This window comes from Musca autumnalis, unplaced genomic scaffold (genome assembly GCF_047663935.1).
Source record: "Musca autumnalis isolate F117 unplaced genomic scaffold, ASM4766393v1 scaffold_3, whole genome shotgun sequence".
Taxonomy (NCBI): Eukaryota; Metazoa; Arthropoda; class Insecta; order Diptera; family Muscidae; genus Musca; species Musca autumnalis.
The window spans coordinates 88,710,907-88,734,771 of NW_027411866.1; the positions used below are offsets into that span (position 1 = coordinate 88,710,907).

At 35.3% G+C, this 23,865-nt stretch overlaps 1 protein-coding gene across 9 annotated transcripts in view; it reads right to left on the reverse strand.

Annotated features, from left to right (window-relative positions):
* The window catches only part of LOC141396822 (uncharacterized), a 319,005-nt gene that overhangs the window by 169,523 nt on the left and 125,617 nt on the right, over positions 1-23,865 (reverse strand). For 3 of the 9 annotated variants that reach the window (XM_073972486.1, XM_073972489.1, XM_073972490.1), the window contains exon 3: positions 13,343-13,388. The exons of the other annotated variants lie outside the window; for them this stretch is intronic. The gene's annotated coding sequence lies outside the window, so the exon portion shown is untranslated. The remainder of the gene's footprint in view (positions 1-13,342; positions 13,389-23,865) is intronic. 9 annotated transcript variants of the gene reach the window in all.

Consider the following 23,865-nt stretch of genomic DNA (forward strand, 5'->3'; position numbering starts at 1 on the left):
GTAGACTGTGTTGATTGGATCTGCCAGTGGAATAATTAGGTCTGCTGACCCCACAAACGCCTAAAAGTTACACTGGAACCTTTTAAAACTTCTTAATTTTGAATTATATATATTTTTAGTTTAGATTTTTAAATCCTTTTTATGTCCTCCTCTAGGATATTTAGTATTTTAAATAGGTTACATTCCTCAATGTTTGAATGTTGGGGGCTGGAATTTTGGGTAGATGCGACTTTTGGTTGTAGGCAAGTTATGCTCGATGACGGGCCGTATCGGTCCACGTTTTCGTATGACCCCCATATAACGGTACCTCCCATTTTCAGATAGTTTGACGTGCTGAGTCACATTTTCTGACCGAATTAGATATAATTTAAAATAATTGTGGACATAGATCCATGTTTTGGTATATCCCCCATATAACGGTACTTCCCTATTTTCGGTATTTTGAGGATTTAAGCTACAATTTTTAATTGAACTAGCTGTAATTTGACATTTGAGGTTCTCAGTGGTTGCGAATGTGCTCCACCAAAAATAGTCAAAATATGTCCATGTTTTGGTATAGCCCCCACATAAGAGTATCTCCGGATTTTCGGTATTTTGAGGATTTAAGCTACAATTTTTAATTGAACTTGCTATACTTTGAGATTTGAGCTTCTCATTGGTCACAAAAGTTCTCCACGAAAAATGCTCAAAATATGTCCATGTTTTGGTATAGGTCCCATATAACGATACCCCCGATTTTCGGTATTTTGAGGATTTTAGCTACAAATTTTAACTGAACTAGCTGTAATTTGACACTTGAGGTTCTCAGTGGTCACCAAAAATCGTCAAAATAGGTCCATGTTTTGGTATACCCTCGTATAACGGTGTCTCTCGATTTTCCGTATTTTGAGGATTTTTTTAGCTACAGCTGAACTAGCTGTACTTTGACGTCTTAGGTTATCAGTGGTCACGAAAGTTCTCCATCAAAATTAGTCAAAATTGGTCCATGTTTTGGTATAGCCCCCATATAACTCTACCTCCGGATTTTCTGTATTTTGAGGTTCTTAACTACATAATATGACATTTAAGGTTTTCTGCATTTACAAAACTTTTCCATCAAAAATTGTCAGTATAGGTCCAAGCTTTAATATACCATCTGGTTCAACACATTTTTTGAGATTAGATTATTTAATTTAGACATTTGTGGTATTCGTGGTGGAAAAATTTTTGCATTTAAAATTGTGGACTGGAAATGAAATTAATCATTTAATTTTAGTTAAGAACACTTTATGGTGGTGGGTGTAAAAGCTCGACCCGGCAGAACTTAACGACTTGTTACTTGCTAAATATTAATGTTTTGAGACATAATTAATTTTTAGGATTTTTATTTAAAACACACAAGAATTTTCCATTAATATTTGGTTCAAATATTAGGTAACATTTTGTCCAAGCTTAGTTTAAGTTCGAAGATAGGTCATATCGTTCCACTCATTCCGGTACCTCTCCCACAACTTTCAAAGGGAGTAACCGAATTCGTTATAACTGTGCTAATTGTAATATTACATCCAGGCATATATTAGGTTTGAATTTGGACTATATCGGGGAGTTACACGTATACACATACATTTTGGAAAAAGTACATTATAACAGCTCGCCTCGGATCGGTTTGACATTTTTTGCAATAAGGTCTTTTTGCGTATCCTGCTACAACGGCGTAATTTTTTAGTGGACACGTCCAACTTCCTGAGATAATGGCCAGAAAGCTCTAATAAAGCCTGCCACCACCAACTAAACTGGATGGTACATAAGATAACATCATACATCTTATTATTTGTTACAGACTCGGATTATTTTCGAATATTGACTACATCGGACCACTCTTTCAGGTACCTCCCACACAAAAGGTGAAACTTAAGGACCCGTTTGGGATCGTTTTTATATTTTTGGCAAAATGTGACCCTTCCTGACTTTAAAACTAAAAAAACTCTGTAGACGCCAGAAGTATTGTGTTTACTTAATTTATTTTAGCTGAGGGTATATGTCCCCTCAGCCTCGGAACTAAAGAAAAGTCGCAGCTGACTGATACTTTTTTACTTGTTTCGATTTTCGTTTACACTTAAAAAATGTAAAATCGACTGCTGCTAATTTTTCCGAATAGACGCCATATAAAGTAATTACCTGAGGTTTGCTCATATTTACCACACTCTTTCAAGTACATAAACCCTCCATGTTTTATTACTCATTGGCAACATTATTTTTTCCTTAGGTATACCGTTATTGTGGCTTGAACTAAGTTCACTATATACCATCACTTTAATGCCTGCCGTGGCATTACATTTTGATTTCCTCAGCCTCCAAGGTAGTCACGACTTTTTTGTCATAAAGCGTCTGTATGTGTTTCTTTATTGTTTTGTTGGAATAGTTTTTGCAAGTTCTTCTTTTTCGCCGCCACTTAAGAGTTTAGTTTTAGTTTTTTTGTTGTTGTTGCTACAGACATTCTTTTGTCTTAAACGTTTGTGTTTCATGATGTTTTGTTGTAAGGGGGAGGGAGGCTGATGAAGCCTCTGCTTGTGAAAAACACTTTGAAGTTGCATTGAATCGATGATTGTAAGTATATGTAAAGAGAACGTCGTGAATCGTGAGTACACCTTAAATGTGTGGGCAAAACTTTCAAAATTCATTTTGAAGTAGAAAAAACTTTTCTCTATTTTCTTCTCCTTTATTTCAAAGAAATTTTCCAACAACACTACGAGCATTACAAAAAAAAACTTTCGTTTCCAGAAATAAACATTTTGTGTAGGGCGTACATCAAAGCACTCGGCATTAGTTCTGCCCCCTAACATTAGGACATTTCAACGGAGGCACAGGAACATAATGGGAAATTAGTGAACAACGTTATGATTCCATTGAATGTACGGCATAATTTAAGTGTTGAAGCAGCAGAGACTGCACAATCTTTCAGGCACTATGCAATCGACCTTAGTTTTTATGGTATAATTTTACGGAGAGTTTTGGAGGATAGGTGTTGAATGTACTTGAGTTTTTTCGTAAATTGATGATATGGGCGCCTAGAAGCACACGCCTTTTTAACATGCAGCAACTGTACAGTACATATTAACAGAGTTACAGAATTAAAAAGAAATAACTGTATGTATAAATGTTCTTTGACATTTACTATATACCACTAGCACTAATCCATAAGAATTGTCATGTTCTCATTGTGCTAGGCTCAATCGAAATAAATAAAAATAAAATAAATGAATAAATGATTTAAATACAAATCGGTCGCTATAAAGTTTAACAAAATTATTCTGCATACGATCACTAAAGACAATGATGTTTGTATATAATTTAAATGTAAAAAGGCCCCAACTACTAGCCACGGGATGTGCTTGTAGTTCCTATGAATGTAAATTGTAGTGGCACTAAATTTTCTTGAAGTTCAGGAGCCTTTTATTCCCGAATTCTATGTATGGTTGCCTAGGTCTTTCCGCTTTCATGCAATGCATTAAAAAATGTCAGATACAAACAAAGATTATGCCTTAAAATACTAAGCAATGTGCCGTCATGAGGCATGCGGGTATCATGCGAGCGACAAAGAAACAAAATTCATGAAGACTAGCCGAATGGACCATTATCTACCAAAACATCTATTCGCTAGATAGGCTGAGGCTGAAATGAAAATAACAAAGACGCGGTTGGAATGGATGGATGGATAGAAGAATGAATGAATATACAGACTGAACGTAGCAGGAACACCAATAGAGGGTCACACACACACAAGATGAGACTTGGAACACAAAATACAGACTCAAGTATCATAGACTTTTAAGTGGCCCATTTGAACTCTGCTCTCTGAAGTGGCGTACACAATTGCCTCCGCCAGACATACAATTCTTCATATACCAATTACACACACACATCCCCTAACACATAATACATGTAAATACGTTACATGAAGACCTCAGCATACAATTGTAACGGCATTCAACGTTAGCGTTTTCCGTTTTGTTTAGTTATGTATTTACTTTTTGTTCAGCTTCAAATGTCTGTCATCAGAAAGATTCCTTCAGGTATGAATTGGTTTTCATTTAAAAATTCCAAACAGAAAATTATTTTGCAAGCAGCCAGCATGTAACAATGGTTTTTTCATTGGCTTTGAAGTTTACAAAAATACGCTTGTTTCCAGGAAATCTTTATGAAATTGTCATTTTATTAAACATTCTAATCAAATTATATTAAACAGGAAATTGTCTTTACATTAATTGCTTTCCGCACTTGTACTGTAACATGGAGACAAAAAAATTTGACAGCATATGAAGACTACGCCTTTTAGATCACTTTATTAAATTCGCCTTGGATTGAACTTAGAATAATCTTGAAAAAATGAGTATTGAGTTCATTCAACACAGATTCGGATCAATATCAATCTTGACAATTTATTACGGAAATTGTGACCATTCTGAAACGATTAAACTAAAATAACTACCTAGTTCATTCTCTAAAAACAAAAATACGCAAGAATAGTGTAAGGAACCCTGATCCATAATGTTGTGTTTCAATGAGAAAAGTCAGATTCGGATCAATACCAATCTTGAAAATTTATTTCTCCTAATGAGGGTGTCAGGCGAACTCGTGCCTATGCGTGTTCCAATCCCAGCAAAAAGTTTGCCTCCAAAGAGGCAGTTAAATGATATGTACAAGTGATCTGGAAGTGCATCAAATTATGCATTTTCACTCATGATTTTTACAAGAGCGTGACTACGGAAAGAGGCACTCCATTGCACTGCATTTTAACTGACCCTCTGGCACTGCATTTTAACTAACCCTTTGGGGTAGAATAGGAGGCAGTCCAAAGCACGTGTTTAGATACAGGCATTCTGAGGAAATTGTGCAAGCCATTACAAAATATGCCAGAACAAATAAAATGCATTATTTGTGTAAAACAAAAATATTAAGAACTTTATTACATTAACACAAATTATGAAAATTCTCCATTGAATTCAATCGCAAACATGTGTGTTTCCTCCGCTCTCCATTTGTTCCAAGCTCAACAGTTTTTGTTTCATTTGCTAAATGGGTTGTCTTCTTCTCACCAGTTAAGATTTCGACATGTACTCCAACAGCACTCCATTCGGAAATTTTCTTCTCTTGAGTTACCGGAAAAATGTTCACAAATGAAATATTATTCAGTTTGTATTAACAAATGTTTGAAAATATTAACACGCTTATCTCTTATTGGAAAATTTATGTCGCTGCCTGTAGAGATGTACAAACTGATTTATGTACATGTAGGGATCTCTAACAACTGCTAATAATATGTAGCGAACGGAGTGCCTTTTTCACGACTCCGTTTGGACTGCATCCGGATGCTGTTAAATTGTGAGGAATTGGATGTTGTTAAAATGTGACAAGTGGATGTGATTCTTTGGATTGCATCCAAATGCAGTTAAAATGTGAGGACTGGAGTGCCTTTTTCACGACTCCGTTTGAACTGCATCAAAACATGCCGTGACAGAACTAGTCCACATTGCACTGCTTCCAATTTATTTTGCTGGGATGTTTACAGTTATGGTACCAACTGGACAGTAGATCCGGGAGGGGACGGATATACTCCAAATACATAGCATAGACTGGCGAAGCAGACAAATACAAACGCTTCTCAATAAGAGTTAGCACTGAATCTCAGTCAGATAGTATTCCGATGAGGCCGCGGACAGTTTATCCGATGACGAACTTGAGACCACAGTCGTGCCATCGACTGTAGTCGTTGATTAAATGGCCTCAGTACAAAGAGCTAACCCTATGAAGCCAGGATCGTCGTGAGTCCGAAGGACGGTCCCTCGGCCAAAGTCTATAGAACAAGCCTTCTGTGGCAGGACACAATCTAGGAAGGAACCTCGACTAAGGCATTGGCCGAGGATGTTCCCACCGCCTCAACTAGCGTCGTAAATCGTTTCGAAAGGAGAAAAGGGCTTACCGAATGTGAAGCAAAACCAGGAAATTCATTGGCAGGAAACCTTCGTCCATCTCGATGAGAAAATTCAGTGTGATCAGGATAGACCTTAAAGTGGTGGGGAAATTTGATAAAATATACCTTTACTTGCCCAAGAGAAATCCTGATCCTAACAAACTCTCTCTTCTCCCGATGTCCGAAGCAGCGAAGTTGAGTTCGACGTCCACATCAATACCAATAGCCCCTACTAAAGGCCACCTCGGAAGCTATGTTGACTTGGCTTATGCATGATTTATCCCTTTTGATCTAAACATCTTCTTGGAGGCACACCAGCAGACACGCTTCAGTGTTGAAGGATGTGAAGCAAAAGAAGATGATTCCGCCCGCAAAATAAATCAGGGTGCAGAATGATGAATGACTCAGCGCCTGGGTGTGTAATTTCAACGAAAACCAACCCTTCTCTGCCAATGAGCAAGGTCAAGAGAGTTAAGTCAAAAGAGGAACTACCGAAGTCTGGATTCTAAACCTTCTACTCCCTCTGCCTTTTGTCAAAAGACTGAGATCTGGAAAAATATCAGTAGGATATCACAACCTACCCAACGCCACAAGGTATCTTTCTGATCTATTCTCACGGGCAGAAGCGCTGGAAATATCACGGAGAGAAAGAAGAAGACCTATGGCTTCAGGCGAAATTCAAATGGCGACTATCGATAAAGTTAACCTTGATGGGAAGATAAGTGATAATGATCTCGGGCAATGGGGATCCTCCCTAACATACGTAGTTCGGTAGCGCTGACCACATAGGAAGGTTATCTTCTGAGAGAACAAGAGATCCTTTGAATACCTTGTTACCACAGCAGATACTCGGCTAACTCCGGGAAGAGTGCCAACTAGAGGCCGTGAGTCTGAAAGATATCCCCTGTAATAATACTCGATAGGCAGAATCCAACCTCCCGACAAGCTCATGGAAAATGATTACCCACACTCCGGAGGTCTTATTATCAGGGTGTCAACAGAAATTCCGTGCCACCGTGGTGCAATGATATGCACGCCCGCCTTGCACGCAGAAGGTCGGGGGTTCGATTCCCCGGCCTGGCAACCTCAAACATTTTTCAACGGTGGTAAAATACCCCTCAGTAATGTTGGCGACATTTCCTGAGTATTTCAGCCTTGAAAAACTTCTCCACAAGTGGTGTCTTAAGACACGCCGTTCGGACTCGGCGATAAACTGTAGGTCCCATATCATTGAGCTCAATATGAATCGGGGTGCACTCATTGATATGAAAGAAGTCTCCCTTGTCCCGTATGGGATGTGGTGGAACAATGTTTTTTTTTAATAGAAATTCTGCGACTGGGTTGGATAATATTGAACCAAGGCATTTTAAGACCGTAGGCAGCCACCACTTCGTATTATGCAGATCAATCTGCTTCACTGCAAAGCAGGGGCTGCTGAACTTCTTCTGGCTCTCACAGAGTCTGAAGTTGACATCGATCTAGTCCATATGTATTCAAAGGTCAACAGAGGAACCACACCCCAAGGCCAAGAGCCATCCCGAGTCAGCTATCAAAAAACTGAGAGTCGGAATTATACCACTACCAAGATAGCCTCATAAGCTAACCAATGCACGATGGGGCCAATGGCAGGTTTTTGAGGCAAAAAGTCATTTTTTCAAGTCAGCGATTGAAATCAAATAATAACGGAATTATATTCTTAACACTTTCAAACCTCCAAAACCAAAAAATTACAATCTGGCAACGACCCATGGCGACATGCCAAGGTGTCAAAGATGTCATAATTATGATTCCGTTTATTTCTGACATTCAGTCGTAATTAAACAATTTAAGTATTTTGGCGCCCAAACCTGACCTGTTGATATTATCTATTTTTTAAAAATGGAAAATACGGTTAATGGTATGTAAATTAAGATTATTATTAAAAGTGCAAATGTAATATTAAATGTGGTCAATAATTTGTTATGTCAGTAAGTGATGGTTTTTTATGTAGTCTGTGGTATCGTCCATGTGTTCTTTGGAGTAGAACTTTCGGCTTCAGGGTGCATTCTCAAAAAAATATGTATCTGGTGAAAGGTGAGGATGTCGGCTAACAGATTTTGAAAAGAATTTTTGCGTATACTTGCGAATAAAAAAATTATCAACTTCCAGATTTCGTAAAACTTAAAAATTTGGATATTTGTAATATTTGGTTGGAAAATCAGGGAAAACCTAAACACCTTATAGAATGGATTTCTGCAAAATTTAATCGAGGTGTCAAAGACAACTTCATGACGGAAGTTAAAAAGCAAATTTATAATATTTGTGCACGCCTTAACCAAAAATTGATAAAAAATTGGAGGTCAAATAGTCGTGTATTACAATTTGAAAGATTATGGTTAGCTAGCGACACAGTATTTACGCTAGAACAAGGTAATGATAAAAAGAAGAGAGGGCGCCCTAATGTGGATTATAGTGAAGGAAGAAAACTTGCTTCGGAAGTCTGCTATGAACACGGCAACAATACGAAACCCTTGATTCATGCCGCCTCTTTTTCGGCCACTTTGCCAAAAGAAAAATATTTAAACTGTGTTCTCAAGGAAGTTCGGTATCAATCAACTAAATTGAGAAAACAATTAACTTCGTCAGAGAAAATTTGATTCATGCCGCCTCTTTTTCGGCCAATTTGCCAAAAGAAAAATATTTAAACTATGTTCTCAAGGAAGTTCGGTATCAATCAACTAAATTGAGAAAACAATCAGAGAAAATTTATGAACGATATATCCAAATCTGAACCGATTTCAATATGATGTCTCAATAATGTTTTCTAGACCAAATTCCGTCACACACTTTAAATTTCATCACGATTGGACATATATAGCGTGATTGCTGCACGAAATACCTAAAATCGGGTGAAAATATATGTATATGGGAGCTATATCCAAATCTAAACCGATTTCAATATAATTTAGCAAACATATTTCTAGACCAAATCCTGTCACACGTTTCAAATTTCTTCGAAATTGGACAGAAATTGCGTGTTTGGTCCATCAATTACTCGAAATCGGGCGAACATATATATGAGAGCTTTATCTATATATGAACCGATATCAACCAAATTTGGCAGATTAGCTTCTAGGCCGATTATAAACATCTGCACGAAATTTTGAAGGTCTAGCTTGCCCCTGTGATTTTTTGCCTCAAAAACATATCATCGGCCCCATCGTGCAATGACACAAAGAAAGGAGCACAAAAATACCGATGGTTTCAGATGAACTTCGAATGGCAATTGTGTTCTCGGGCTACGGGGATTTTGGTAGCGCATACGAATTTTGGTAGCGCTGGTTATATGCTGTAACAACAAGAAATCCCTAGAATACCTTGTTAACACAGTATATAGCATCAACTTTTAAGGGTATTGTCAGCATAGCCGTCACTGCCCCGTGTGGACCTTGCACGTATACTGACAATACTCGGTAAACCGAAACCAAACCTTCAGACAAACTCATGAAAAATTATCAGCCACAGTACGGAGAATGGGTTCCTGTCATCATTTTGTGAAAAGTGAGAAACTCAGGGACTGCATTTTCGTTTGGGTTGGATAAAATGCAGCCTAGAATTAAGGCAGTAGAAGATCGTAGGCATTATGCAGTTCACTGCAAAGCGACAGCTGCAGAACTTCTTCCAGACCTCACGAAGTCTGAAGTTGACATCGTCCTAGTCAATGAACCACATTTATACAAAAAACGGAACTAACTTAGATAGTTGCCAAAAAACTTAAGTTAATAAATATTTTTAATTTTAGCGGAGGAGATATCCGGGCTGTAAGCATGGGTTTAATATGAAAGCCTTGACCCACAAGGCCAAGATGTGGAGAGGCTCTGAATGGAAATGGGGAGTACATGCCTGACAACCCAGGAATGTGATGTCAATGCTTACCATTCTCATTGGGCCAGCAGCGATAAAAATCCAAAGTTTAGTACGTTTTACTAATTACTTTTAAAAAGAGAACAAGAAGGGTGACGCTGTTGATATAACCCTTATCAATAAAGACGAATGCCCTTCATTATCGACTTTAAAGTATCCAATGAGCGCTCCATTTCCGACCACCAAATAGGAATCCACAGAAAGCCGACTAGAACAAATTCTCTGAGTTAGCAAACTCAAAACTGTGGATATCGGACTGCCTGAAAACAGTGACGGAAGTTGTGAATAGCACCTAGCGGCGAATCATATATTTTTGGAGGTGCAGAATAATGATTATGCCACAGCTATCTGCGCCACACGATGTCATTTTATCAATTTATTTATCTGGTATCAATTAATCCCATTCAGAGATTTGGGAGAGATAGTTTCTAAAATGTTTATGTTGTTTTCATATTATTTGTATTATTTTGTGGGGTGGGGGTTAGGGTATTTAATGGTGCATTACTTGACTATTATTCACTTTAGGCTTCTAGAATAATTTTCCATTAATTGTTTAACAAATGCCAGTTCGTTGATTTTACTATTATGTATTCTTTTTTGTTTTGTTCTATTTTGTCAGATTTAACTACACATACATATGTACTAAAATGTTCTCTAATAATCGCATAAGCTGAATATAATTGGTGTAACAACGACAATAACAACAACAATAATATAATGTATGAATGTGTATTTCAAATAGAATTTCTAAGCTTTTATGATGACGACAATGACGATGATTGCGATAATTGTTCCGCTCATTGTTGTCGTCGTTGTTGTTGTTCCATTTATTATTTACAAAATTTATTTCAAAATGAAATTTGTGGTGCATTGTTTTGGTGAATGTTTACTTTCTATTAAATATACTCCTATGTTCGCGGGTATGCAGCATTTGTTTATGTGTGTGTAGGAATTAAGTGTTCTTGGGGCTTTGTCGTTGTAGTTCTGTGTGCTACGGAGTCATTTGAGCCGCTCAGTGCACACTTCGACTAACTCCACTTTTTGAAAAATTTGAGATTTTAGTGTCAAAGCCTTTGATATCGCCATATCTATTTATGATTATAATATCTTTCCTGAATAATAAAGATGAGCACCTTTAAATAACAAGTTTTTATTGACCACTGAATAATATGCAATTTTTTTCAGCGCACACTTCGATTAACTCCACATTCAAATGTAGCTCTGCTCGCAACGTGCACATGCAATACTGTTTCGGCTTTTGTTGAAACCATAGATGGCCTTTAGAAAATTATGACGTATATAACATACATTTTTGACGTATATTACATACGTCGAAAACGTCGTAAACCTAGCCATGAAGAATGACGCTAACATAAAGCTAACATGAATTAATTACAAATATTGTTTTATAACCGAACTAGCAACATTAATTTTTATGTGAAACCTGTAATATATGTGTATAAAACTAAGTTTTTCGTTAAAAAAAATTCAAAACCTAACTTTATTACTTTTTTCAGTGCACACTTCGATTAACTCCACCATTACCACAACATTACTAACGATTGTTTGTTGACTATTGTTTTTATTTTATTTTATATACCGTTAGATGAAAGCTATACCTGCTATTATGCATTCTACATTATATATTTGAATCCATATTATCAGGGGAATTTTAAAAAACAATATACATTTCATCATTGCTTTTCTCAACTTTTTGTTTTATGGAGTTAGTCGAAGTGTGCTCTGAACGCTTCATTTAAAAAAAAAACTATTTCAGAGATATTCATCTTTAAATGCTTTTGAAGAAACTTGTAAATGCATTCGTGAACAGTTATTTACTAAAAGATTATTTGTGTGTGTGTATGTGTGCACAAGTGTAATTTTCAGTTAACAGAATAGTTGTCCATATGTAATATCCCTGCAAACATTTTTTCAAATTTTTAATCGCTTAAAGATAATCTGCGATTCGCGGGGAAGATCAATTCAATCGCGGAAGAGCGCGCCTAATGATAACCTGCGAATCGCCGACATAAAGTAACTGTGTCCGGGAAGCGAATCGCGAGGAAGAATCGCAGATTAATCATCTGGAAGATCTTCAGAAGATCAACATGTAAAAAAAATTAAAAAAAAGAATAGAACAATTGTTTTTTGTTTCTTTTATTTGTTGTTTAGTTTTCTGCTTTTGTTTTCTTTTCTGCTTTGTTATGGTTTTCAATTATTCTTTTATGTTGTGGTTATTTGTTATAGGCACTGTACTCAGAACTGTTTCCTCAGTCACTATGTTGTCTTTTGGTTAAACTTGGCAAAACCAGGACATGAGTGGTTTGTCAATACTCATAATATTATACCTGCCATTTATATCAAAGTTCTGTAGAAAGTGTATATGAGAATTATATGCAACAAAATCAAAAATGTTAGTAACAATCATCTGTTGCTCTTCCAGAAGAGTCTTCTGTGATTCCCAACGGCGATCATTTGAAAAATGTAAGAAAAAAATGTAAACAATCACCCAATGATCGCCGTGGGGAATCACAGAAGATTAATCTAAGCGAACAATCTTCCAAAAATTGAAAAAATGTTGGCAGGGATGCATAGCATATACATGTGTATGTGTGTGTATAATAACATACAAAATATCAAGATTTACGTTATTCTACATTTGTTTTATGCTAATGACGAATTTATGATGTTTAAGAGTGGAAACCAAATGGCAAGACTGATGCATCCAAGCTTAATAATAACGATGGGGTGGAGTAAATGAAAAAAAGAACACTTTATTCTATTTTTTTATATTCTTGAATAATAGCCCCCAACGACAAAAGTAAAAATTCTCCTACTTGAGTTTTCCGCTATAAAGCACGACACTCGAACATTACTGTGGAGCTTAACAGCGGCAGCTGTAAATAGTTGCATCGCCTGTTTACCGGATGGGTATCTAAGTGATTTACATTCATTAAAACGTTGACTGACTTGGTCAAAACAATGGAGGGAAGAACTCATCAACAAACCGCCACACCGACGAAAGTAAGAGTTTCCACAAAACAAAAATACAAGTGAACAACTTTCTAAAACTTCTCAAGATTTCATTAAGTTTTTCTATCTGCAATTGAAAGTTATGTATTTACAAAACCCATTCACAATAGTAAGCCAACAAGAAGCAGTCAGATGATGATGGTTCTTTGCTCTACGGGCAAAAAGGAATTATAACACTTAAGTATGCGGCCATTATGGGAAGAAAACATTTTGTATTTAGCTCAAGTAGTTATTTGAAAATATGGGAAAACTAAGAAGAGAAAAAAATGGGTCAGCTTTTGGGAAAACGGATCTTTCTGGTTTATTTGCTCAGCCCTGTAATAAGAATGTGTTGTGTGGATGCTTGAACAAAAGTGGAACGCTTTTAGAAGTAACATAATAAAAGTATTATTTCTCATAGTAGATGCCTTTAGGACAAACACCATAAATATTAAAAATTAATAAAGACTTACTTACCAAATCTATAGTTTTTTAGAATAAACACATCAATTGTTCAACATACCTACAAATGAAGAAAAGTTAAATCAATTAAAAAATTTTGATTTGACAATCTTCACGTAATTATGTTTAGTAACAAAATTATAATTAGGCACTATTTACGTATGTACATATACATATGTATATGTTGTATATGCGAATATTACGTTAGTCAAACAATTTGTAATTTGTGTAACTAATCCAATATTATTTTGCCTATATATTCTATATTTTAAACTTCAATTACTTATCAAATTAACTAATTAAGACATATTTGCTGTCTGTGGAGTGAACAAATGTATTCGCTTTTTAAGTAATTTACATAGATGAATAAATTATGTAAAAGTTGTTGTATACTTTTGCATATAAATTATGGTTTTATCAAAGTCAATTTCATATTGACAAACAAATCTTCAACAACGGAAATGCAAGCATTAATTTAATATTTTATACGTATTTTAGATAATTAAAAGAATTGTAGTATAACTGAATTTTCTCGATTTCGAGTATAGCAACTACTGATATGTTTAAGAGTTGAATATACATTTAGTCAACTAAATTATATCAAACGATGAATTATAAGAATTTTCTTTATTTGAAAATTTTTGCCTTTTTAGGCGAAGATCATTTTTTAAGATTAATTTTTTTAAAATTTTTTTAATCGAGCTTTATGATCTATTATGCGAGTGAAAAAGGAAAGCCGACGATTCGAACCCACACACCCACCACTATGTGACATGCATGTTTCGTCTTCGGTAAAGACTCTTCAGACATATCGGATGTGGAGCCGCTTCGATGTCCTCGAACTTTTCTTCTTTCAAATGTATTTTTGTTTTGTATTTTACAACAACAATGAGGATTTTCCCATTTAGTTGTGCTTTCATGACAAACGCTTAGCGCTGCCTTTGAAAGTTATGAGTTTGGCTCTGAACGCTAACACGCCGTGACAACACTTTTTTCCTGTGTTTTTCAAGGACGTGGGTTCAAACCCCAGCCTGGCTCAGCTGATTTTATTTACTTGAAAATTTTTGCCTTTTTAGGCGAAGATCATTTTTTAAGATTAATTTTTTTTTTTAAATTTTTTTTAATCGAGCTTTATGATCTATTATGCAAGTGAAAAAGGAAAGCCGACGATTCGAACCCACACACCCACCACTATGTGACATGCATGTTTCGTCTTCGGTAAAGACTCTTCAGACATATCGGATGTGGAGCGGCTTCGATGTCCTCGAACTTTTCTTCTTTCAAATGCATTTTTGTTTTGTATTTTACAACAACAATGAGGATTTTCCCATTTAGTTGTGCTTTCATGACAAACGCTTAGCGCTGCATTTGAAAGTTATGAGTTTGGCTCTGAACGCTAACACGCCGTGACAACACTTTTTTCCTGTGTTTTTCAAGGACGTGGGTTCAAACCCCAGCCTGGCTCAGCTGATTTTATTTATTTGAAAATTTTTGCCTTTTTAGGCGAAGATCATTTTTTAAGATTAATTTTTTTTTAATTTTTTTTAATCGAGCTTTATGATCTATTATGCAAGTGAAAAAGGAAAGCCGACGATTTTCATTTTCAATTAGGAATTACAATAAGAAATTCTTTCAATAATGTTGGGTTTTTGTGCATATGAGTTGATTTACCTCCCAGCAAAATTAATTGGAAGTAGTGCAATGTAGACTAGTTTTTTCACGGCATGCTTTGATGCAGTTCTAACGGAGTCGTGAAAAAGGCACTCCATTCCCCACATTTTATGCACATTCTAATGCGATCGAATGACATCCATTTCTCACATTTTAACTGCTTCCAGTAGCAGTTCAATCAGAGTCGTGAAAAATTCACTCCGATTCCTTACATTTTAACCGTATTCGAATACAATCCAACGATTGACATCCATTTCTCACATTTTAATAGCATCCGGATGCAGTTCAAACGGAGTCGTGAAAAAGGCACTCCGTTCGTTACATTTTATTAGCAGTTGTTAGAGGTCCCTTCAAGTACATAAGTCAGTTTGTATATCCCTACATCCCTACCGGCATCAATTTTTTAATTGAGTGCTGTTGGAGAACTTGTCGAAAGTTTAACTGATGGGAAGACAATATAAAAAATATAAAAACGCCTTTAACATACGAAGCAAGAACAGCTGGCTTAAATGAACATATGGACAAACATATGTACACTTCCGTATGCCGCCCTGAAAACAACAACAGGGTGCCTCCTCGTGACTTCAGTGGACCATCTACATGAGAAGGCAAATATTCTTCCAGAAAAGCGACACAATCACATGCTTTCGTTGCAGTACTCTCTCAGGTGTTACCGAGAGAGCCATCCCAATCACTAAAGGGGAGCAATTTCATATTTTGTGTTAATGTAATAAAATTCTTATTATTCTTGTTTTACACAAACAATAAATTATTTTTATTTATTCTGGGATATTTTGCAATGGCTTGCATTTTCATTGCATCTTCAAACTGAATAAAAACCCATTCGGAAGAGTGCTTTTAAATTCACATCCAAAGCACTGCATCAAAACACGTGCTTGGGATGCAAATTGGACTGCATTCTATTCCACCCTAAAGGGTTAGTTAAAATGCGATTCCAAAGGTATAGTTAATATGCAATTCCAAAGGGTTCGTTAAAATGCAGTGCCGAAGGGTTAGTTAAAATGCAGTGCTAATGGAGTGCATCTTTCAGTAGTCACGCTCTTGTAAAAATATTGAGTGAAAATGCATAATTTGATGCACTTCCAAATCACTTGTACATATGATTTCACTGCATCTTTGGAGGCAAACGTTTTGCTCGGCTGTTTATGACAACATCAAGGTCGGAAATAACAAAAACAACAGCCAAAAAGGATATGTACACTCTAAACTTTTTCTGTTGAATTTCACAATGATATTGACAGGCCACAAGATGCTACACTAAAGTACATAATTTTCAACAGCTTTGTTGTTGTAAGATTTTCCGCAAAATGTGTTTAAAACTTTACACATTTTGAGTTGCGAATTTCGACAGTTTTTGTCACACTTTGTGTTTAAAATTAAGCAGTTTGTGTTTAATTTCAAGCATATTCTGTCGAAACTACCGTTCTTGCAATAGTTTGTGTTTGAAATTGCGCATTTCCATAAATTGCACTACAATTTGTTAATTATTAAGCACCTCCTAAATAATCAACAAAAAATCACAGTAATTTTCAACAAATAATTTAGAGTGTACCTGCTTTTGTGTCAACTAAATAATTGCAAAATGAATGAACGTGCAATAAACTCGGGTAATTTCTCGCGATTTTTTGCAATTAAGGATTTTAATGATGGGTATATGGAGATTGTCGTGAGTGAAACAAAGGCGGAATATTCGGAAAAAGACAATGGGCGGCAAACACACTTCGGAAGATATGATCCATAACAAGTGAAAAGTGTTAAGTATGGACGGGCCGAACTTATTATACCCTCCACCATGGAGTGTTGTGAACTAAAATGGAAAGGAAACCAAATATTCCTCTCTATCACGAAACTACTTAGCTTCTCTGCCACTCCATGGCTTATTCCTCGAATTTTTAGTGGAGAAATTTCTTGGCCATTGGGAACTTCAAATGTCAAATTTCAGCTACTTCGGTCAAAATAGTAGCTTAAATCCTCAAAATACCTTAAATCGTACCGTTATATGGGAACTATACTAAAACGTGAATCTATCTTGACAATTTTTAGTGGAGAAGATTGGTAGCCTTAGAATGTCAATTTTCAGCTAATTCGGTGAAAAAATATAGCTATGATCCCTAAAATGCCTACAAAAACCTGGACCTATCTTGGTCATTTTGAGTGAACTAGTTTTTTGGTTATTGAGAACATCAAATGTCAATGGTAGGTACCGTTATATGGGGGCTATACTAAACGTGGACGTATCACTACCATTTTTGGGGCAGACATTTTTTGACCTCTCGGAACTCCAAGTGCCAAACTGGAGCCAATTTGGGCGGAAAATGTAGCTAAAATCCTCAAAATACCTTAAATTGGATGGTATCGTTATATGAGGGCTATACCAAAAAGTGGATCTATTAAGCCCTTCTTCGAACTTTACCTGCCTATGGAAAAAGACATAAGGGCACAAAATTTAGCGTTCTTCTGAATTATTGCGGACGCTAGAGCGATACAGCAGACGGACATGGCTAGATCGTCTTAGAATTTTTTGGGAAAGCCGAAAAGTGAGCATCATTCTTATTAACATGAGAATACTCGTCATTTCAAAAACTGAACAGCAAAATGATAATTCCCTTCGCCGGGATGAAATCATGATATTGGTAGCGATCAGTAAATTTTGCAAGTCATTACTCTCTGTACTCCCATTAAGCCAATGGGTAAATACTCCAGACTTAAAGCAATCATATGATTGAATGTTCAACAATAATAAAACAAACTGATCAAGAATATATATGGGGGTTTCTGAGTGAAATCGGACACTTTTACAAAATGAGGTTTTTCTTATTGTAATTCCCAATTTATTTTTTTATTTTGAAAATATACTGAAATATTTTGCTGATGAGACGAAAATTATGTTATTCTATCACGATGAACCCCAAAAAGTATGGCGAAAACCTCTCACAGCTCGGAAAACTGACAGTTAATGTGTGAGGTTGCATATCAAGCAGAGGCGTTGGTAACATCCGTATTTTGAATAAAACAATGACAAAAGGGATTAACCAACAGCATCAAGAAATTTGGGTTTGTTGACCCTGAAAATTCAAAAAAAAAAAAAATTATACTACAAAGACAACGACCCTTAACATAAATCTTATTTAAGTAGGACATGGTTGTTTTACAACTGCACCAAAGTCAGCGACACCCAGAATACTGCCCTTGCAAAAAAGCCCAGCTCTGCTGTAGAGAGGAAGCAACCTGGGCTCCTTGATAAATGATGGCCAAAGAGCATTTGATATATTAGAATACGAGCGGACGTAGAAAATTGCAATACGCGAGAACATCCATCCCTTGACATCTTTGTACTAGATCACCATCAACATTATACAGTTTTGTATGCTGATTTCAGAAGTTTAGAGATTGAAATCGAACATGTCCGATTGGCTCGCATACGCATTATTCCAACAAAATATATTAATTTTTTAACAAAAAATATGAAATAAAAGATATCACCTCAAAAATTATTAATATTATTTAATTTCTTATCTTAGTGTCTAATATACACTATGGCTTTTTTACAACCTCATATCCCTGTATCATAGCGTGATGAGTTTTGACATAAGATTACATAAAATCTTAATTATAAGGTGATTCGATGAAAAAACCTCACGCACAAAATGATTTTAAAATTTGTATTTATCAAAATTATGGGCAATTTTTTGCAGTCACTGTAAGAAGATATACATTTGAAAATAAACTTTAGAGCCACATGAGATAATAAAACTGACATCACATTTATTTCTCACTAATTTTCTTCAATTCTGAGAATCGTAAAAATTTCGTAAACGCTTTTATTCAAAGATATAATTTTTTAACAAAAAATATAAATTTTTTTAAAAGTGGTTTGTGTATGACCTTATTCAATATTTGAGTGGAATAAACGTTATTATAGTTATTAGTAGGCTTATATTTATTCATTCGTGCAACAAAAAATAATTTTTGAAAACAAAATTTTTTTCACTTCATGCATTTTTGTAAAAAATTATTTTTTTTTTAAATCGATTTGTGCGTGAACTTTTTTATATTTCAATGGAATAAACGATAGCGTAGTGATTAATAGACAAAAGTTCATTCATCCCTGCTACAGGAAATCATTTTTGAGAAAAAATGTCAAAAAGTCATAAACCTAGTGTACATATATCCAGAATAAGTCGTATAGACTTTTTTAGTGTGCAGATTAAAGTGTTTATCCGAAATAATTACTCATGATTATTATTGTTTTTAATTCTTATTATTTTTGTACCTATGCTTTTGGGCATATAAAATGATGTAAAAACCTATTTTCTATTGTGTGGGTCAAACATAGGATTTAGTCTTTTTAAAAAAGTTTGTTTGTGTCTAAAAGTTTTAATTTAGCATGCTATGAAAACAAATTTAAAAATTTACTTCCACAATAGCTTCTTTTATATGCAAATAACTGTGTATATTGCACGCTCTGAATGCAGATAATAACAACTTTTTTTAATCCTCTTACGGAGATTTTTGTTGAAATTTATAACAATAACAAACTTCCCAAACAGCAATTTCCTTAAAAATTTGCTAGTTAGTAGCTAGAGTATACATACGAATATTTATGTATGTATATTTGCGTTTAAAGTTGAGCTTAAAACAACTTTTATATAAATATTTTATAAAAAAATAAAGACATGTTTGTGTTCATTTTTAGCTGCCAGACATATTTTGAAGATAGGAACAGAACAAATTATAAATTAGCCAATGAAAGAAAAAAATCTAAATATAGTAAAATTACAGTTATTAACAAATATGGATATGCAATTATTGTTTACAAAACTAACAGATATGACTGGCGTCAATATTGTCCGGAATGCCATAAAATACCCAACCTATTTTCAACAATATTTATTGAAAACTTTTTAATATAAAAATAGCTCAATGAACTGCGCTTTGGATTCAGAGTCATCATAGGCAATAGTTGGTGCTACTGAATGCAAGATAAAGCAGTGGATTATTTACCCTTAATAAACTACAGCAGTTACTGCATAAAATCTGACATTAAATGTTTTTATTGCTGTCATTCTCTTGCCCGTTTTTCTTTTTGGATTAAATGATTGAACAATGTACAGCCCCAAAGCGACATATTACACAATTACATATTGATTCTTTTATAGACACACAACTACCAGATACATATACATTAGGGGGACCCAAAAACACATTTTATGTTGGAACTCTTACCTCCTCAGTTCACGTTAACCCGCGCCACCAGAGGGATCATTGTTTCCATATTAATTTGTATGGGGCCAAAGATCCATTTTCACGAAAATTCTCTAAAAGCTTCAATTATGGTCCAATCGATGAAGACTTTACCACTTCATTGCTGTGGCAAATAAACGAATCCTTCAAAAATTTGTGAAAATCCGATTGGATTTGATATAGCTATATAGGTCGCTAAATACCAAACATCGCCCAAATATGCATATTAAAGCTATATCAAAATTTGATCCGATTTTCACAAATTTTGTTTTTGTTTTGTTTTTTTTTTTTTTTTTTTGGTTCGCCCTAATATACATACATTTATTTATATAACGGAGTTCATATTGACAATAAAATTGTGGCAAATGTATTTTTTGTTTTGTGTCATTGTTGTCGATGAGTTCATTTCTAGCTTTCTTATTCGTTCATTCGTTAACGCTTGTCGTTTATTGTTGTCGATAGTACAACTTTTGAAGTTGTCTTTATGTTATGTGACCCCACTTTGTTGAGAGATCCCATTTGATGCAATTTAAGAGACATCTTTGCGGAATGAAGCTTCAGATAATGCCTGTATTGAATGGCAACAACAACTACAACCTTAACTAAACATAAAATAATAAAATTTAAGGTGATTGAAATCATCCTCCAATAACGAGAAGAGTGTAAATACTGCGTTAGTCCAGACTGTTTAAAACGTTGAAACAAACCTCCTAATAACTTTTGAGCTGTTTAGAACTGAATGCCAATCAATTTTGAATTATATAATAAAATGTGTTTTTATGGAGCATTCTGTTTGCTGATGAATACTCATGGCTGCATTATTATGATGAATTATTTATTTGCATTATTTCTTTCTATTTACTAATGAACCGAAACCGAAATGAGCACCCGCGAAACTTAAAATACTGAAAAATCTGCAAGAAACTGAAAATACCTGAAATTCCAATTTCTCACATTTGATCCAAACCGAATATTCCGTAAAGTCAAATTAAATTTAAGCTTAGAATTCTGTAGTGCGATTCTCTAACTCATTTTTTGAGTTACCGACAAAAATCGGTAACTTTAAAACGCAAAATTATGAATGAAAAGTTCAAATAAAAGTTGACAACAGTGTTGCTATCGGTAGAACTTTACGCCTACTTTTTATTAGTCGCTAACTTACCGAATAATATCGTTAATTACCGAAATTATAAGCATTTTAATTTTACCGATTTTTGTCGGTAACTCCACAAATGTGTTAGAGAATCGCAATACTGATTTCGTACAAATATTAACTGCTCATATTTTTCAATAATAAACACAAAGAATTTTAGACATTCAAAATTTACAGAATTTATTTTCAATATTTCATAATTATTATATGATTTTAAAATATGAATGCATTTTTGCTGAAATTCTTTCAAATATTGAAAACTATTTTCCACATGTCGCCACAACTATTTATTATTATACGTTAATACACTTACTCGATATTGTTTATGTCGCATATCGACAAAAGCATTCAATGACATTCTACACAATTTTTGTTTTTGTCACTTTATAAAAATTCTCTTAGCAAAATGGCAATGTCGGCCAATGGCTTGAGAAATGCAACCAGCAACAAACGTTTTCGACTTCAACATGTTGCAGAAGATATTTGTAAACATTTTCTAAATGTCATGAGATGCAGAACAAAAAAACTCTATTAGATGACATTTCTTTTGGAGGTCAGATGCCAAGGGGGGTACCTTTGCTTACAGGAAAAACTTACTTGTAAGGATGTTAAGTAGAAAACATGCAAATGCGTTTTCTTGGTATGTGTGTAATACATACATTTATACTTCCATGTATGAGGACATTATCCTTTTAGCGGAAATAGTGATGTTGTGTACTCATTCAACAAGAAGTTGTTAAGTGTATATCCATCCGTAACATTAGAGTCAAGTGTTATGTGACTTTGCAATGGTCACATATAGCCGGGGTGGTGGCTGTGGACATGAGGATACGGGTTGGTGCCTGTCTGCTCGTTGACGCCTTGTTTGTCTCGTTTTTTCTTAGTTGTGTTATTTTTTGCCATGTTCTCATAAACAAAGTATTTATTTTCATTCTGTTTTTGTCATTGTTATTGCTCTTACGCACACAACACCTCCATCCTTTTGTCTATCCACTCCCACTACTCCTGTTTGCAACAATCACCACATTCCCTTGCTATACCAGACATTGTTATTTCTTTCTATTCATTTCGATTACGATTTTTACAACGACAAACAAAACAACATTTTGCTTTTTTGTAATGGAACAATGGCACGCTTTTCTCTGCCAACATTTTACGGCTGGGTCGTCTGATTAAAAATCACACGTTTCTTATTGTTATGGCGCTATAGAAGAGTGAAATTGAAATAAATGTGGAGACAATAGACAGACACCGGCAAATTAGCTGATAATGATACATCTGGTTAATATTCCGCGCCTACTTTTACATCAACAACAATAATCAGCCATCTGCGATGATATTTATCGTGCTTGTGACCAGTTTGCATTGAAGCCATTTAAAGGATTAGCAAATGGGCATTTGATTGCCATTTGTCACCGTCGTCATCAGCGAAGGTCGTCGTTGTTGTTGTGGTAAACTTTAGTTTTAATTTATATACTGCTATGGGGAAATTGTAACTTTATTTTTTTGTTGCTTTAAATTTGTTGTTGTTTATACATGAGGGGCTCAGCGCCAAAGCGGCCTAACCCACATGTTCAAAAAAATCAAACAGCCTGTAAAGATTTAACTAAAAACTCTATATTGCATTGTTGTAACAGGTAATATAGTCTAGTGTCATACAATGCAATGGAGAGTTTTTTAAGTATTTATTTCAAAAGGTTCCGGTTAGATCTTACAGTCAGTTCGATTTTTATGAACATGTGGATTAAGCCGTTTTGGCGCTGAGCGCCTCATATTAGTTTATCCACAAACATCCCATAAGGTACAAGGGAGACTTCTCTCATATCAATGAGTGCACCCCGATTCATATTAGCTCAATGATATGGGACCAACTGTTTATCGCCGAGTCCGAACGGCGTGTCTAAGACACCACTTTTGTAGAGAAGTTTTACACGGCTGAAATACTCAGGAAATGTCGCCAACATTACTGAGGGGTATTTTGCCACCGTTGAAAAGTATTTTGATGTTGCATGGCCGGGGAATCGAAACCACGTCCTTAGGAGAACAAGGCGGGTGTGCATACCATTGCACCACGGTGTCACCAGCGCCTCATATTAGGTTTGGTAAAAAGGGCACGTATATGTCGTAACTGATAGCTAATAGATCAGAGGACACATGCACGGTGTCACCAGCGCCTCATATTAGGTTTGGTAAAAAGGGCACGTATATGTCGTAACTGATAGCTAATAGATCAGAGGACACATGCAGAACATGCGCTATGCACCAGAATGCGCAAAACATCCAAAATTTCCGCTATCCGCAAAGGATGGGATACTAGGACAACAAAAAAAAAACATTGTGGAAAACATTGCGCCCTAAATCAAATATGCATATTTGAGCTTTATCGAAATCCTATCAAGTTTTCACAATTTTTGTAGGATTCGTTTTTTAGCCACAACAATAAACTGGT